Raw genomic sequence first — 20284 nt, 5'->3', positions numbered from 1 at the left:
AGCAGGGCAACTAGCTTTTTCAAAGCTTGAACAACTCAATCCAATTAAACATAGAATACAAATTGGCGACTGTTAAAGACCCACTCTTTATAAATTTGAATACTTGCGATATATAACGCTATAACTTTATGCTGAAAACTGAGTTGGCTCTAAGATTATGCAATAGCGAACAACTTCAGGGCCTTCAGTGCTTTGATTAACTATGCACTAGAACCATGCTATTGTAAATGCACAACAATGATAACCTAACACAGACGCAGATGAAACTATGGATTGTATAATATAAAACATATATAAAAATATTTCGTTAGGCGACACAACAACACACATAAATAATTTAAAAAGTTGTTATAATCCCATTGGCATATACCAATAACAAACGAGCCCTACATCTTGGTGTAACGATATTTAGAGCTTTTTTTAGTTATGCAGTATTCCGAATCATAATCATCTTTTACAAGCAAGTCAAAACATAGTTTCAAAACATGTATCTTTCAAAAAGATACCATCGACCTCTCCCCTTAATATTAAAACAAGAAAGACAACGGAATTCATTCAAGTACTTAAAGTTATAACAATTTGCTAACTTGTGTCGCACTGTCTTAGATAGATTATCCTTCTATAGACAAAGAAGTTAAAGAGCGTTGTAAAACTTCTCATTAACAACCAAAAAAGTTTCCGAATGTAATTATATAATAATGATAATATATATATATATATATATATATATATATATATATATATATATATATATATATATATATATATATATATATATATATATATATATATATAGTGTTCTCATATATTCATAAACAATTGTAATAATCGAAATATTATATTTTATTTTGTTTGAATTTACGGATTTTATCAGTCAATAAACTAAGTTTTGCAAATGTCTTGCGTGCTTTTTTAGTTGAACTCCTTTCCATCTTGATCTCGAGACTTCTTATTCAACGTGTATATTCCAATAGCCTTGTTACACACATTCTGAAACGAATATTACACTGTGAACATAAATCATTTCCGCAAATTTTTGCATCATCATAAACTGCAACCATATTCATGATGTTAATGATGAATAACTTCATTTAAGCCTTTTTACTTTAACCTTATCTGAAATGGTATTTTATTGTGTAAAAACTGTTAATACATGAATATGTTTTATGTGAGTAGTGTAAACAGAATATTAGCTGTTTGATCGACATATTTTTAAATGCAATGTAAAACTTTTTGTCACGTACAATAAGCAAATTGAAGTGATGTTAAATATATAAAAATAATACAGTGACTGCACAAGTATAACCTTTGTCAGAATGTTGTCTTATTTTATATTATAATTTATTAATACATTTTAAATTAAAATGTCATCTCTGAAAAGCCATTGAATCGGTCCCCTCACTGTTAGGTTTGGCCAAGTTAAATTATACATAACATGCATATGTGATGTATTTTTATTTATTTTCTTGTAAAATGAGCATGTGTGATATATTTGTCCCCGTATTTTTTTGTTACGTTAACTTTGTTTAAAATAATTCCTTTGCTAATATTCAAAGTAAGACTTTTCTAGTTTTACCTGATAAGCGAAAACACAAGTGCAAAGACGCTTTCCAGATTTCGGAATCCGCTCGTATAGCCTGCAATTGAAATAAAATACATTACTAAATTGTCAAAGCTTTTTGTATTTAAGCTCACCGACTGGAACTATACCAATTCAGCAACATGTACCTCATTCAATAAAAATATTTTCCACTTCATGTATTGTTTGACCAACTGACTCTTAGCGGGGTAAAATATTTACGATTCAACAAGACCTCTATGTTAAATATGTAAACATATGGGCCATGCTTTGCAAAAAGGGGGTTTAATGCATGTGCGTAAAGTGTAGACCAAGATTAGCCTGCGCAGTTCGCACAGGTTACTCAGGGACGACAATTTCTGCTTTTATGATATTTTTCGTTTCAAGAAAGTCTCTTTTTAGAAACACGTTTAGGCGTACAGTGTCGTCCCTGATTAGCCTGTGCAGACTTACGCACATGCATTAAACTACTTTTTCACAGAGCGAGGCTCATATGTTTGCTTACCTGTTTCGCCCCAGCACTCCTCTACTCCACGACAGTCAGTTGGCTGTATTGGAAAGAGATGATAAATCGTATAATCCTGTAGCAGCCCTATGTACGAAGTAGCATAAGTACAGCTTATGGGTTCTATAGCGGTCGGTGTTGGCCATTTTGACCAAACAATACCATTTGCAAAAAAATTGCTGTCTGAGGTACATTTAATGGTAACTTTTCCGGGGTCTTTGTGATCTATACACAGGCTCCCGTTTATCATTTCTTGAACATGTTTTATTAAATTGTTGCGTAATGTAATAAATTTTTCCGAAAAAATAATGTGATTTGTTGTTCTTCCAGGGAACTGGCTTTTAATCTTTCTTTGAAGTTCAAAAACCGTTTTGCGCGCAGGTGGACTTGTTATTGCTGCTAAGTGCTTCTCGGAAAAGTCCATTCCAATTTTGACCGGTGTGGGCGTATCTGTATTTAAATAAAATAAGATCAAACGCATTATTTTTTTATTGAATCAGTTATATTAAACTTGTATGACAAAACTCATTTGATTATTTTAAACGCTGACAGAGGAACATTCACGTTTTTAAGATATTTAAACCTTAACACTTCAATACGAATGGAAACGATGCCTCAATTCAGTTTATAATAATGAGTATTTTATCAATTACCTTGTGAAAAAACTATTTTCAAAAGAAGAAATATGATAAGCACTTGCATTGTTGATCTGAAAATAAAGATTCGGTTAAAGCATGGTTAGAAATTATACCGACTTTTTCATGGAGCAAACAAACTAAAAATAAACAAATAGCCATATATAAAAATATGCGATTAGTATATAGTCATCGTTATTCATGTTGAACAATAGCTAATGAACATATAACAACGACGAAACAGTTCACTGAAGTTAATATAATAAACTTCATACCTAAAGAAAAACGCATATCCTTGACGATAAACGTGTTGAGAATGATAACAAATACATAATAATACTGATGGGTATAGGGGAAATTAAATCCAGGAGCAGGTTGATTTGTTAGCTACTAGGAAGTGTTATCAACGAAGGTTTAATGAAACACGTGATGTCTGAAATTGTTTGCAATAGCAAGTAAATACTTCCTTGGTTAGGGTCATGTTTACATTCAATTTCGTACCAAACGATTATCGTTTATCCTATAAATAAGAGTAACGTACAGTGATTAAACCAAGTACATTTTTCTATACAAACATTTAAACATGCACTAAGGGTTGCAACAACTTATTGTGTGATTGTAAAGTTTTACTAATGTTATTGTGTTAACCGTTGTACAAAGTTACTTAGTAAAACTGTAAGCTAATTTCAACTTAATCCGGAACAAACAGTCATGGTCTAAAGTGGCAATGGAGCTGGTATACGACGATTGCACAGTTTGGTCGTGATATATTCTTGTTTACATTCGTTATATTTTAGTAAGGGCAGCATATTAAAATAGCCTTTACAATACACTACAATACAAACAACACGACCCCCATGAAACCGCACTACCCATGGCTAAGAGTTTTACAAATAATTCCCTGGGTTAAATAGTTGCCTCACCCCGGGAACCACCAGTTTAATATTAACCTATATATGGAAACACTTTAAAAATCGTCTTGTTGTGTACATTGTAACCTTAAATATGTGTTATATAGCATCATGCTAAAATCCTCTTCACAGTTTGAAAGGGAATTCGAGCGAATTGTCAAGTTTTCTATCTGTATGTACGATCTGTGAGGCATAAATAGACCATATCATCCATGTAGCATCATATATCTCAAAATTACAATCAAAGATAGTAACATGAATTAAGGTGGTCTTATAAAAGCTTATTAATGTCACAACAAATTGAACTATTTTAAATTTTCCAAACAAACACTGCGGCGCTTATGTTTTTTTTAAATTAATCCCTAGCCGAAGGGTGGAAGACTATATAAAGCCCCTTCGTATCTCTAAACGTCCATCCGTCCGTTAGTCTTCCGGTTTGCCGTTCTTTAGTCCGTTTGTCTGTCCGTTTGTTCGTTTCTGCACCATATATTTTCTTCACTTTGGATAATTGTCAGCTCATAGTGACAATTCGAAGAAGGCCTGCGTTAATGGTCAAGGTCTTACATCAACGCTAAAAGTTTGAGCATCCTTTTGCGTGCTCGCTATCTATCCCCTATACCCATTGGAATGATCTTCATCGAACTAGGCTAAACTGTTAAGGTATTGAGACAATGCAGAGAGGCACTTAGTTTGAAGTGCTTGTAATGGGGTCAATGTCATGTCATATTTTAAGGTCGAAATTGAGAGCCTTTAATTTATTGTCCGTTTTATCTCTTACACTGCTTGATGAATTTTCATGAATATTGTCTGCTATGCTTAGGTCACTGAGGTCAAACTTTGTGTCTTCATTTTTTCGGCATAGCTGTTTAACGTCACTTTTGACCTTTTTTGGCGTAGCTGTTTAACTTTGACCTTATTCGGCGTAGCTGTTAAACGTCACTTTTGGCCTTAGATGTCCTTCATCATGCTAGATCCGAAATAAATAAACCCGAACTGTTCATTGGCTAATAATACAAAAATCACCGTAAACATTGGTAGTCTGGTTCCCAAACTAAAACATAGGATGCATATCATTTGAACTGAAAATGAAATATGAATATATTGTAAATTACATGTAAATTACAATAAATTAAAAACCGTCATGATACAAAACATCCTCTAAATATTACATCGAAACGTTTCTCCTTAGTTTACGAAGCAGTATAGCATTAATCACATGTCTGTACAATTAAAAGAATCTATTGTTTACATGCCGTAGCGGCCACACTAAACACTACAAAAACAGGCTAGATTGCACAATACCGGTACTCGTCCAATTATGAAAACCTAATCATTACAATACTTATTGACAATAAAACATACAATTTCACCTCTTCTTGTTCTTAATTTTTATTTGTTAATACATTAAAATATATTATCTTATAATCACTCACTACCTTCATAAAATACATGGTCGCTTCATTCCATCTCCTTTAACTGGTCGCAAACATTACAACATCAACGCCGTATATCTTTTTAAAGATATTTCTTGTTCGTATTAACTCAATATATGTCATACCCTTTACATTGTTTTGACGAACCTTGGTTACAATCTGAAGGTCATTGAGGCAATGTGCAGAAAGCATGAGTGAGTAACACTTGCCCAATGTCAGACCATACATTTTGGTCAATAGTTAAGCCTTCATTTTAGTAAATGCTTTATACTCACTATTCCAATCGACTTTTTTATGAAAAGTTAATGTCACTAAGAGGTTGAAAAGCCTCGAGTCAATGACGCTTTCTAAAATACCTGGTTACCACTTCGATATCAAAAGTTTCTCGGCGGGGCAAATAGTTTTCTTTTGGTATCCCTTGTAACACTAGACATGGTATTCACTATCATTTGATATGTTTCTGGTCCGTACATCATATTCTCGTTTACAATTAAATGTTGATTGCCGCAACAATTCATATTAAAAGTAAGTGTAAACAATGACATTACATTACAGTTAGGTCGTATTGCCTTGTAAACAGAAGATCTTGGCTTTTTCTCATTTATTTAATTCAATATATTTCAATGGCAATAACATCGTGGTCGTTTATGTTTATTTGCCTGTATGTGCGGGCAAAGATATGCGTACACATGTACAGTTGCAATGATGAAGGGGAAAAGCAAAAATTAAATAACAAGTGAAATATATATATATGCGATTAGAAAGTGTAATGTAGATTTTTCTCTTATACCACATGCACTGGTGTTGTTGCAATATTTTCACTTAATTAATTGTACAATTTAACACTATCTTTTTTCATGATTCAAACGGCCATTGACTTCAGGATTTTAACTGCCAATACACAAAAATCAAAAACATAATACAATGAAAAACAATACACACGTGCTATGATTTTAGATAATGATTTACTAAAAAAATATAATTAAAATGACGACCTACGTTTAAGTGAAGCCAGACATGAACAGGATATGTGTTGAAATTTTCAGTATACGAACTTACTTAAGACTGCTTTCTTGGATGCCATCAGGGTATATTGGCTGTCATTTATCAGAACAGGATATTTTGTTGTCATAATTTCATATTACGAATTAGCGATGTCTGGTCTGTTCTGTTGCTGGGTTGAGTCTGTTTGTAAGAATTTTCAACAGCAGCCATAATAAATAATAATTAAATGTTTGGGGCCTATCAGTGTCAACATCCACACATGGAAGGGTAGGCATATTTGAATAAAAGCCAGGAACAGGGAGAATCTGGGAGAGAGTCGAGTTGAGCGTAGACATGTAATGATTAAAGAAGTTTGAGTGAGTTTTTCATAAATTTAATTGGTGTACACATTTATTATCGTAGTGTGTAAATAAAATGTAGAGTCTATATACTGTGTTTTGACTAAAGATCTTATGAACTTTCTCCCCAAAAATTGTAACACTGGTGGCAGCGGTGGGATAAGGACTTTTACAAGCTTTTGACGAAAGTGGATATTTTCTAAGTGTGTCAGTATCAAGACTTTAACAAATCGCATATTTGACTTATATGGAAAAGAAAATAATATTGTAAGCAAAGCTATCGGACAAAAACGCCTAAATGAGAATGACTCTTGCAATGGCGAAGTTAGTAATGATGCTGAAATAATACAATTGCGAAAGAAGTAATGTTTAGCAGAGACGTAGCGTGAACTTCCTCAGACCGTGAAAACTCTCAGATAAACCGGAAAACACGCAGGATTGCGCATGCGCAGTGGAATAAAATCAAGCTACATAATTGCTGTGAAAGTTGTCAGATTACAAACTAAGGTAAGCGACAATTCTGTTCATTATTAAAATGTTATTGCTTTTGCTATGCATGCATTACTCCTAAAAACGATTGAGGTCAGTCGCTGTTTTATCGGATGTTGGTTTACTCCCGATTGTCCAATATTTTGAATTTTAGGATACAAATCGATATAGGAAAATCCTGGTTAGTAGCATGCCTGTTGCCCACGTTCTACACTACCTAGCATAGTATAGTTGGTCTCGATCGAAAAGGGGTTAATTGCGGAGTTTTCTCTCATTGTTTCGTGTATTTATTACATGCATTTATTTAATTAAATTAACATTACATAAACACAAACGTGCTTTTAGATTAATATTTTATTTTTATTTTCTCCCATTGAAGACAAGAAACCGTCGGAGACGGGCGATGCTCCCCAAATGTTTTTTGTTACAATATTGCACTATATATACAGATAAAATGAAACGTCTTGAGGGCACAATAGTTGGGGGGACAATAATTTTTTTAAAGAAAATTTAAAGGGGCCATTACACTGTGAAAAATCATCTGACCAGAATCCGCTGATAATATGCACATCTCCTCTTGGTAGTGAAGCTTCCCATAAAGTTTCATTGAATTCAGGTCATTAGTTGCTGAGAAATAGCCCGGACAAGAATTGCACTATATGAACAGTTAATGGAAAATTTCAAAGGGCCATAACTCTGTGAACAATCATCCAACCAGAACCCGCTGATAATATGCACATCTCCTCTTGGTACTGAAGCTTCCCATAAAGTTTCATCGATTTTCGGTAATTAGTTGCTGAGAAATAGCCCGGACAAGAATTCCACTATATGTACAGTTAATGGAAAATTTCAAAGGGCCATAACTCTGTGAAAAATCATCTGACCAGAACCCGCTGATGATAGGCACATCTCCTCTTGGTAGTGAAGCTTCCCATAAAGTTTCATTGAATTCCGGTAATTAGTTGCTGAGAAATAGCCCGGACAAAAATTGTGCACGGACGGACGGACGAACGCACGGACACACGAACGGACTGACAGACGAAGCGGCGACTATATGCTCCCCCCCAAAATAAATTTTGGGGAGCATAAAAATATGGAAGCACTTTATTAACACATTATATTTAACAACCAATAGATTAATACCCATAGAAAGTATACATGTAATATGAATGTGTTAAAAACTCAGACAATCTCAGGATTTTTTTTCATTGACAACATTTGAAATCTATGCGACACAATGATAAAGTACGTAAGCAGGGATTTCTCATTTTTCATTTTTACATCCCCCCTTCGTATGTCGGTAAACTCACGAGAAGCGAAGCGGTGTCCCTATACCAATCATGGGTTCGAAGCGCAGTGATCTCTTTCTTGTAGGCTGGTGTAGTTTTTTCTCTGCATCGTTTCCGTATCGTCTGCATCACCCTGTCGGAGACTATTTCAAGTTGATTTTCCTCAAGCACATGGTGACCGTTGTTTCTAACGAGAATTCCTTCTCTCGTAGTTGACCGTGAGGAACAGTCACGCACAGCACACGTCTAATATATGAGGTCTGCTTTTATCCAGTGATTGAAACGACATATATTCAAATAATGATATGATTTAAAATCTATATTTAAATTAATAACTCGATACAATGCACCAACAAATATTGAAATGAGTATATTCACATATTTATGCTTGAAATCTATATTAAATCTTATTATTTCGATTCCATTCATCAATCGTTCTTTTTATTTCCCCTCTGAGTACCGATTCCGTATACATACATATATACTTTCATTTAGGGTAAAATAAAAGAGATTAAAGTTAACTTTCTTAGTTTTTGACGATGCGAACAGCATCGTCCAAGGTATCATAACCGTAGATTTTTTTTCACAATGGCGACCTATGTAAAAGACCGAGCCAGTCCGATTTAGATAACCCGATTTTTCAGTTACTTCCCTTTTGCATTCGCCACTGCGTAGGAGATTGCTCGTCATTGATAACATTCTCCTAGCAGAGTTGTCGCTCGTGTTTCAACATTCAACAATGGCCGCCCCCGTGAGAGTCTCGATTCAAAACTTTCTTACTGCATAAATTGGCTTGTTTCGCTATTTAGAAGCTGTCATTTAGGATATATGAATTATTTATTCACTAAATCTCCGCTTATTACAACAATAGTTGGAATTCGAAGGATATATACTCGATGTGAATGAAGGACTTTCTGGATCGTAACAGCTTGACACGGCAAAACTGGCATACTGGTATTTTTAGTTATCAATATAAGTCACATTGTGCTTTATAAATTGTATTCGAGCATTTTGCGACCTATTGAATGACTATGATACCCGATATCAACATTTCATCGGGGATTTGCAGATCACCAAGCTGTCCTGAAATTCAACATTGATTTCAAACTCTACTGGTTTGTACTATTTCTTAGTGTTAGTACTTTTTATCATTTTAAAGTTAAATGAACTGTGTCACAGTAAAAGAGACATTAAGGCGATTGTGGCCATTTTGGATCTAGATCAGCCTGCAGACGCTTGAAAGCTATTTGCTTAAAAGCGTTTTTCTGACAATAACAAATAATTTAATTGGATACTGATTTGACTGCGCTTTTCCTGAGACCTGGCTAAAATAATAGAATTGTCATTAATCAAATTATTTATTTCGAACATTAATCAATTGTTTTTCTTGTCCCTCGGGATCATTGACTCTAGCACTTTCCTGTTGAGAATTGAATACTGCTAAAGGCGATGCTAGGGGGCGTGAGAGATGATGCACCTTCCAGTATCGCTCGATTGTTCATTGTCGGCTCGGGTACTACGTACATGTACCCCGGGTACTCTTAAGTATACTTACATGTATCCCGGATACGGTAAGTATACTAAATGTACTAAAATGTACCCGGGAAATTTAACCCTAAATCCGTCGTTGTCGACAATTTTTTTTGTAATAATTATATATACACATCAGGGCTTAACACTAACTTTTTTTCAACTAGCCCGAACAGAACCTACTAGCCCTGACCAATCTTTCATGTGCCCTGACCCAAGTATTATAAAAACCTTTATATTTATCATTCAACTTGTATGTTCTTGTGCTTGTAGATGCGCAATTATGTTGAAATCATTCTTATTAGCTTGCCTTACTAATGCTATTTAATTAAATATTCATCTATTTAAGACATCTATTTGTAATCTTCACGCCATTTCTGGAAAAATTTTCTTGTTTTTTTTTCCTCATACTTTCTCTTACTTTCCTCCTTCCCTTTTCTTTTCGTATCCGTGGAACCCCCATCCCCACCCGTAAAGCCAAACTTAAACAACGACATGAACGTTAAAACCTTTTTTACATAGATTGCCGGGTTACCGTCTTACAAGAAATGGTAAGTGACTCTTAGCGAAATAACGTGTTACGGTAGTTGTAACAATTGTACAGGGTTAACTCTCTACTAAAAGCCGGGATCGACCATTAATATTAGTTTTGCTAATTAATCGTCTAAAGGATGGAATAACTTTTCCATAATGACAACAAATTAAAATTATTTAAAATTGATACATAACTATTAATTTTATAGTTACTTTGTGTTAATGTCGAGTTTTATACCTTCATCATTCCGGACGATCTTGGGCGATCCCGGCTTTTAGTTTCAAACGTATTTTCATTGAGAAAACACGTCACTTCGAGGAAACCAATCAAAAACCGTGTCTAGCGGCATTCCGTTTAAAAATAGGTACTGACGTGTTTTGCCAGGAAAACCGCCGGGGATTTTCTGAATTGTCGGCCTCTTTTTGATTGCAATCAGGGGGTTCCGAATCTATTTCGAGATACGATCCGTTTGTTGTCTCCGAACTCACTCTGGGATTTAATTGTCATCTGATCGTACTGTATTAAGATTTTTGCATCTTTGAAAAGCTTATTTAAAACGCAGTTGATTGATATAGAACATATAATCCCGCCCAAAATACACACGACCGGTCCGTCATGTTCCTGGGACATTGGCTAGCCCGGACCAAGGTACGGGCAGTGAATGTCGTTCGGACGTGCCTTAGTGTTAAGCCCTGCACATTTATGTCAATTTTCTTTAGAATGGCCTCTATATTATCGGAACACATACTCAAAAAGCATGTTGATGCAGTGTTTTTTGAAGAGAAGTGTGTTTAAGATAATAGGTTGCGCGTTTTACGACATCGGATTTTGGGCGCGAATACAACTCGGGTACAGTCTAATATGGACCGAGTACAATTACGTTTATTTACCATACCTGGGGTACATGTAAATATACTTAGAGTACCCAGGGTACATGTAAGTATACTTAACAGTACCCGGGGTACATGTAAGTAGTACCAGAGCCGACAATGTCCAATCAAGCTCCATTATCCCTCATGAACCGACTCAAAAACCGAGTCGGCAATATTTGACTTAATTTTTATTTTGGTTGCTCTCGAGGGATCGAAAATTTCAGAATCTTCCTAAAAGCCTCACGGGTTTGATCCCCAGAAGCGACATTAAAAACTAGCATACTTTGTTATCTAAAAGGCTGATAGAGAAGATAGAGATATAGAAGATATTTGTTGGATTCGGTGGCATATCGATTTTCCCAGAAAAAATGCGAAAAATATCGATATTTTCACAGTTATTTTTCACTGTTTAAAAAAGTGAAATACCAGTTTATTTCACTGATATTTCTGTATAAATCACCGGAAAGCATAACATAAATAAGCATCCATTTAAGTTAATCTACATCACCGCAATTGTGTAATTTTTATTGCTTGTCATTTATCCGCAGGCCAATAGTTAATGGTTGAGGTGCAATCGTTTTCGTTCTTGGACACTGCATCCCTTTAATTAGTTCAATGAAATTTATTTACCTAAATATCTCATATTTGAACTTAAAATTCTTTTGGGAGAAATGGTCCAGACAACTGGATAAAACAGCAACAATATGCTAACCCATTATTTTTCGAGGAACATAATTGAGAATTCCTGTGCTAGCCCCCAATCACAGTATGTTGGGGTATAATAATTATCAAACTTTGTTTTTCTTCTCAAAAGATTGTCGTAGATTACAAATTGATGAATATAACATCCAAGACTACAAGTTTTAGAAAGCCGTTTTTTTCATTTATTTTTATTGATAAACAAGGTTTTGTAACAATCTATACTATACATAGATAGCTTTAACAGCACAATGTGGCTCATCTGAAACTGATTGTTTCCTAGTGGTGTTAACTAATTTTTCATGAAGATCTAGAAAAAAAGGCATTGTGAGTATGAACAAACTATTTGCGTCTATCCGATCTAGTTGAGTCTTGTTACCAAGATCCTACTTTTATTTATTTGAACATTCTGATCAACTGCCATGAAGATCAGGTAAAAAATGTAAGTTTTAACATTGATTTTAATGATTTTAGTTATTGATCAACTGCTTGGAAGCACATGACCCACTTTGGAACGTGACCTGTTAATCACTGAGACTAACCCTTGTGACCTAAATGTTAAATATGCTACTTTCATGCTTGACTTTGAAATCATTTAAAATAATGTTCTAACCAATTTACAAGTGGATCAGAGAGAGAATGTGACCACTAAAGTATTAACAGACCTTTTCTTATATTTGACCTAGTTCCCTATTTTTTGATAAAATATGAAAACAAAAATGACATAGAGGTGACTAGTTTCATAAGAATCTGGCAAAGAGGTGACACCCAAATTATCTTATGTGTTCACAATAAACTTTGGATAAAATACAACAAAGAGTGATAACAAAAGCTCACCTTGTCACATCATAACAAGTGAGCAAAATAACCAAAACTATGACATCATATAATTGCTCAGTTACTTCCAATAACAATAAAATGTTACTTTAGAAACAAATACAATACCTTCCCTTTCTTACTACAGGCTGTTCTAAAACAAGATAGACCTGTATCGCTCACCCATAACTCCTTCTATAGTGTCAAAAACATGTGAATGATTTGACTAAGTTGTATCCTAGCCTGCCAGGACCAACTTGCAAATTCAGCTTTTGATTTGATTAAGATCATTGTAAGCAATTTTCATGAAAATCAGGAAGATAATGTGACCTGTAGAAAGGTAAAGGAAGTTTTCTATATTTTAACCTAATGACCTAGTTTTTGACAAACTACTAACTTTCAAACTGAAACTTTATTTCATCGAGATAACATTCAATTCTGTCCAATTTTCATGAAGATCTGGAAGAAAATGTGACCTCTAGAGTGTTCACTAACCTTTTCTGTGATTTGGTTTGTTGACCTAGTTTGGACCACATATGACCTATTTTCAAACTTAACCTAGAATTGACAGAGATGAACATTTATCAACATAAGACAAACAAGGGCTGTTTGTAAAACATGCATGCCCCCCATATGGGCTGTCAGTTGTAGTGGTAGCCATTGTGTGAATACATTTTTTGTAACTGTGACCTTGACATTTGACCTAGTAACCTGAAAATCAATAGGGATTATCTGCCAGTCATGATAAATTTACCTATGAAGTTTCATGATCCTAGGCCTTGCTTTTCTTGAGTTATCATCAGGAAACCTTTTTACTGTTATGTGTCACTGTGAGCTTGACCTTTGACCAAGTGATATGAAAATCAATAAGGGTTATATACCAGTCATGATCAATGTACCTATAAAGTTTAATGGTCCTAGGCGTAAGCATTTTTGAGATATCATCTGGATACTATTTTACTGCTTTGAGTCACTTTGACCTTGACCTTTGACCTAGTGACCTAAACATCAATAGGGGAAATCTGCAAGTCATGATCAATGTACCTATGAATTTTCATGATCCTAGACGTAAGCATTCTTGAGGTATCATCTGGAATCATTGAACTGTTTTGACTCACTGTGACCTTGACCTTTGACCTAATGACCTGAACATCAATAGGGGTCATCTGCGAGTCATGATCAATGTACCTATGAAGTTTCGTGATCCTAGGCATAAGCTTTCTTGTGTTATCATCCGGAAACCATTTTACTGAGTCAAGTCACCGTGACCTTGACCTTTGACCTAGTGACCTATAACTCAATAGGGGTCATCTGCGAGTCATGATCAATGTACCTAAGAAGTTTCATGATAATATGCGTAAGCATTCTTGACTTATCATTTGGAAACCATTTTTCAAAGTTGAGTAACTGTGACCTTGACCTTTGACATAGTGACCTGAAAATCATTAGGGGTCATCTGCGAGTCATGATCAATGTACCTATACAGTTTCATGATCCTAGGCATAAACGTTCTTGAGTTATCATCCTGAAACCATTTTACCATTTCGGGTCACCGTGACCTTGACCTTTGACATAGTGACCTGAAATTAAATAGGGATCATCTGCGAGTCATGATAAATGTATTTATGAAGTTTCATGATCCTAGGCATAAGCGTTCTTGAGTTATCATCCGAAAACCATTTAACTATTTCGGGTCACCGTGACCTTGACTTTTGACCTAGTGACCTCAAATGGGGTCATAATTTATGCGAATCATTATCAATGTATCTATGAAATTTCATGATCCTTGGCATAAGCGTTCTGAGTTAACATCCGGAAACCATTTTACTATTTCGGGTCACCGTGAACTTGACCTAGTGACCTGAAAATCAATAGGGTTCATCTGGGAGTCATGATCAATGAACCTATGAAGTTTCATGATCCTAGGCATAAGCGTTTTTGAGTTATCATCCGGAAACCATTTAACTATTTCGGGTCACCGTGACCTTGACCTTGTGACCTCAAAATCAATAGTGGTCATCTGCGAGTCATGATCAATGTACACATGAAGTGTCATGATCCTATGCATAAGTGTTCTTGAGTTTTTATCAGGAAACCATTTTACTATTTCAGGTCACCGTGACCTTGACGTTTGATATAGTGACCTGAAAATCAATAGTGGTCAACTGCGAGTCATGATCAATCTACCTATCAAGTTTCGTGATCCTAGGCATAAGCGTTCTTGAGTTATCATCCGGAAACTATTTTACTATTTCGGGTCACTGTGACCTTGACCTTTGACCTAGTGACCTGAAAATTAATAGGGGTCATCTTCGAGTCATGATCAATGTACCTATGAAGTTTCATGATCCTAGGCATAAGCGTTCTTGAGTTATCATCCGGAAACCATTTTACTATTTCTTTTTTTTGTTAAACGTCGTCAATTATTAATTGTATATAGATTTCTCTATAGTTTGAAAAACATTTAGGCAAATATTTCTCATGTAAGATAAAATGCAAATAATTAATAAAATATTCCCTTTAATCAGTATGTTGGTTTATCGGTCAATAACAATATCACTTTGAACATTGAATTATTTAAAAGTTATAACAAACATTGAATGTTCTCCGAACAAATGACTCATAACACACATAACAGATTGATAGGAAGATATGAACAAATCAAGGTTGCTAGGTTGCCCGCCTAGAATGGTCCTGTTAGTATGGAAGTACTTGATATATAAATTTATTAGCCTGTCGGTGTTGTAAAGACATAAAATATTTTATGAATGTCTCAAAGTGTAGAATTATTTTGCATTTAGTAAAAGAAAGGCAACATAAAACCCTTAAGTGGCTGACAAGAACTTGTGGCTAAATACAACTAAAAAGAGGCATTATGATTCTTGAAAATAAAAGTAAACATCATTATATATGAATTTTCTGATCAAAAGTGTTATTTTTAGTGAATAGGGGAAATACATTTTCAAGAATAAACAATATAATTATAAATGTTTTGGCGAAGTGCATCATAGTATTATCATAGTACAGTTTTGGTCTAAAAATCCCGTAACATTTTTTAAATTTCATAACACCTTGTTGCAAAAAAAAAATCATGAAAAATAGAATTTTCAGAGTAACCTATTAAAATAAAATAAACAAGGGCTGTTTGTAAAACATGCATGCCCCCCATATGGGCTCTCCGTTGTAGTGACAGCCATTGTGTGAATATGTTTTTTGTCAATGTGACCTTGACCTTTGACCTTGTGACCTGAAAATCAATAGGGGTCATCTGCGAGTCATGATCAATATACCTATGAAGTTTCATGATCCTAGGCCCAAGCGATCTTGAGTTATCATCCGGAAAACCACCTGGTGGACGGAGCGACAGACCAACAGACCGACCGACATGTGCAAAGCAATAAACACCCTCTTCTTCGAAGGGGGGCATAAAAATGCTTTATATGACCTTAGATATTATTTTTGCAATCATTTTTCATCAATTACAAATGTTAAAAAAAAATATTGTTTCATGCTACTCATTGTACCAGTTTTTTGTCAGAAAATTAATTACATTTTTTAAAAAGGCATTACCCCTTGTTGCCAAAAAAATCATGAAAAAATATAATTTTCAAACATATCCTTTAAAACAAAAAGAAAATGCCTTCTTAAACCTTAAATATTATTCCTTCAAGCATTTTACATCAATAATATATGTTTGAAAAAATCATTGGTTCATGCTAAATACTGTTTGATATACTGTAAATAATGTAACTACACATCCAAGTAGTGAGTCCATCATACTATTGCAACCGAAACACCTGGTGTGCCAAGGCACCAGCCGAAGTCAAATGCCTTCTGACTTGGTGCATTTTACTATTTATTTTGTATGCATTTGTATGTGTTTGAAAAAAATGTATAATCTTTAATGACATCTTCTGACCATGCATGTCCTAGATTTCAAAATCCAGGCCCTGGTCTGACACATTGGTAACATTAACGTTAAACTGTTACCAGGCTTCTGAATTTAATTAGCCAGGTCACAGGAAAAGGGCAGTCTAATATGTCTCCAATTAAACTATTTGTCATTGTCAGAAACCGCTCTTAAGCAAACAGCTTTCAAGCAACTGCAGGCTGAACTGGATCTTAACTGGCCACAATCGCCTCAATGTCTCTTTTACTGGGATATGGTTCATTTAACTTTAAAGGGATCTTTTCACGTTTTGGTAAATTGACAAAGTGTAAACATATACACAATGCAGTTATATGATAGCAATAAATAATAACAAAGCCACACATACTATAAAGGTCATTGACAAAGCCTGGTAAAAATGTGAACATATTGAGTGTAATCACTCTCTCGTGTCAGAAAAAACAACACGTTGACAGGTTGTCATTTTTGACAGTTCTACTTTCACTTTCATTTTTTGATATCAAACTATTAACAATTATGTGGTTGAGATAAATATCGCCATTGCTTATTTAATATATTTTCTGCACATTTATTCAAAAAGCTTCAGCGAAGCAGCTCGTCTAAGTTATCATACCATGAACAAATTCTTAACAATGGCGACCTATGTAAAAAACCGAGCCAGTCCGATTGAGATAGCTCGATTTTTCTAATCGGCACACCTCGCTGATTATGATTGATAACATTCTACTAGCAGAGTTGTCGTTCGTGCCTCAACATACAACAATTGCCGCGCCCATGAGAGAATGTTGACACTCGTGTCAAAACTTTCATACAGCAATAATCGGCTTGTTTGGCTATTTAGAAACTGTAATTTAGGATATTTGAGTTATTTATTCACTAAATCTCCGCTTATGACAACAATGGATGGAATTCGAAGGATATATTCGATGTGAATGAAGGACTTTCTGGATCTTGAAAGCTTCCATAAGTAATTAAGAAGTAATTCCAAAGACGTCCTGCTACGTCTTATTGAACAGTCTTTGAAAGACCAATATAGACAGTCGTGGCACTCTCAAGTTTACAATTCGTCTAAGGCTTTAAATTATCGTATATATAAAAATGAACACAAATATTAAGCCTATCTAGATATCTTGCATTGTTTCTATAAGCAACATTTTGTCAATTTTAGAATGTGTAACAATCTTTTGCCAATAGAAAAATTTAGATGGTCCAAAATTTACCGCAATGAACGAAACCTTCAGTTTCAATAATATAAGAGGCCATTAAACAGAAAATTGACATATATATGAACAAAATTAATAAAAAAAAAAGCCGACAACGACCGATTTAGCTTTAAAATTCCCGGGTACATTTTAGTTTATTTACCGTACCCACGCTGGTAATGCGGATACTTTGTTAACAGGTGGCACTTCGATAACAGAGAACAACAAAAGCCCTGCGCGAGAGGTAAGTTCCACTTACAAAAAATTTATATCCTAAAGATAACTTTTTAAGACAAGGCACATAGTCTAGTTTATAAATGGTGTATCGTTTGCTATTTGAAAGAAAAAAAAATCACTGACGAATGATAGATTCCCCCCCCCCCAAAAAAAAAAGCGAAAATTCGGTAGGAAAACAGCATGAGTAAACATTTCAACAAAATAAAACTACTTAGAAATATTGCCAGAAATTGTTTGATATTCCAGCACGTAGAGTTATCACTGTGCTTCAAATACTGACTTTTTGATAGTATGTAATGAAATATAAACGAAGATATGACATGTTTCAATAGGTGGTATTCATGAAGTTGCAGACACTTTGATTCCCGATAAAGGAACATTCGGATAACAGAAAATTTCAACAAGTTGGGCACTCTGATAACCGAGGTTTACATGAAATGCAGTTATGTTCAGTATGGCTTTTCTTATTAAACATTTTGAACGACGAATCAATGTGCATAGTCAAGCGCGACACATTGGGAATCTATGCATAACTTAATTACAACCACATGCATTTCGTTTTCAAAAATCATATTGCTATAAATTAATACTATAAATATTATGTGATGCAATGTTTTATTAAGATTAAAATGCTTATTTCTGAAAAAGTATATTTCAGGTGACGACCGGAAATGATTGTCTTCATAATGAACTTGTCTTTAGTGCAGGGGGGCACGCGTATATGGGAGCTTATATGAAAGAGCTGTTTGTCATTTGGAAGTCAGGTCCCAAAATGTGCTTAAAAGGAAGTCAGTTCCAAATAAGGGAGTTAAACCAATAATGTTTGCCAATAAATTAATTATCAGTGATAAAACGGCGTCGGTTAAATGAAATAATAATCATGATTTTATTTATATTTTACTGTTCACGTGTGTCAATACTGTGTATTATAAGAGAAAATGATATTTGTACATCCAATTCCTCGAACGTCCCGTAAGTAGACAACAGATTTGTGGACGGTTTTCCTTCAATAACTTTTTTATCCCGACGTCTACGATCTTGAAACAAAAAACCGAGGGAAGCACATACACCGGAGAGCCGAAACGGCGTATTCATTTAAAATAATTATAAATACAAAGGGGCTTACCGGGTGAAAATATCCTCCCTTCCGTTAAGAAAATCCAACAAACGACGCCATCTTTGAAGTTTTGCAACAACTTTCTCACTTAAACGCGGTAAGCTCCCGTATTCGCGTGCCCCCCTGTTAGTGGTAACTTGAGATTCAAAGAGATGAAAATACAACGGATCATGTGGATCAACACGATCGTGTTTAATTTTACTTATAGCATGGCTCTAAATAACGGGTCTTTGAGAGGTAAATACACCTTTGTTCGTCATAAAATCCTATGTCGTTGGTGCTCATTAGAATCGCATCATCAAGACGATACTAATGCGTAGCCACAAAATTAATAATATAATTGAAAACTCCCTTTATCTTGAGCTCTGCTTATAGGGAGCATTGCTTTTACACAATGATAACATAAGCTCGAATTGCGATTCACCTGACCCTAAATCACTATTCAGTGGGTATGCAGATACTTTGATAACAGATGGCACTTCGATACCAGATAATAACAAAAGCCACGCGCGAGAGGTAAGTTCATCTGTTGTTTTCAAAGTTATATAATAAAGATTAGTTTTTTAGACAAGGCGAATGGTCGAGTTTAAAAATGGTGTTTCCTTGTCTATTGCAAAGAAATACATCACGGAAGAATTGTAGATCCCCCCCCCAAAAAAAAAGCGCGAAAATTCGGTCGGAAAACAGCATAAACTGGATGAACAATAAACATTTCAACAAAATAAAACTACTTAGAAATATGGCAAGAAATTGTTTGATATTCCAGCATGTAAATTAATCACTGTGCTTCAAATACTGAAATTTTGATAGTATTCAATGAAATATTAACGAAGATAGAGCATGTTTTAATAGGTGGTATTCATGAAGTTGCGGATACTTTGATTTCCAATATAGGGCACTTCGGATAACAGAGACTTTCAACAAATTGGGTACTCTGATAACCGAGTTTTATCATCTACCTGAAATGCATTTATGTATATTATGGCTATTCTTACCAAACATTTTGAAGTACGAATCAAATTGCATTGTCAAGCCCGACACATTGGGAATCTAGGCATAACTTTATTACATACACATGTAAAATATAACCAATGGCGTTGTTCGTTTTCAAAGTTCTTATTACAGTCGAAACTGACCTAACGGCCACCTGAGAGTAACGGTCACCTGTGGACAACGGTCAGT

Source organism: Dreissena polymorpha, chromosome 3 (assembly GCF_020536995.1).
Source record: "Dreissena polymorpha isolate Duluth1 chromosome 3, UMN_Dpol_1.0, whole genome shotgun sequence".
NCBI classification, from domain to species: domain Eukaryota; kingdom Metazoa; phylum Mollusca; class Bivalvia; order Myida; family Dreissenidae; genus Dreissena; species Dreissena polymorpha.
This window is presented reverse-complemented; position numbering follows the sequence as displayed.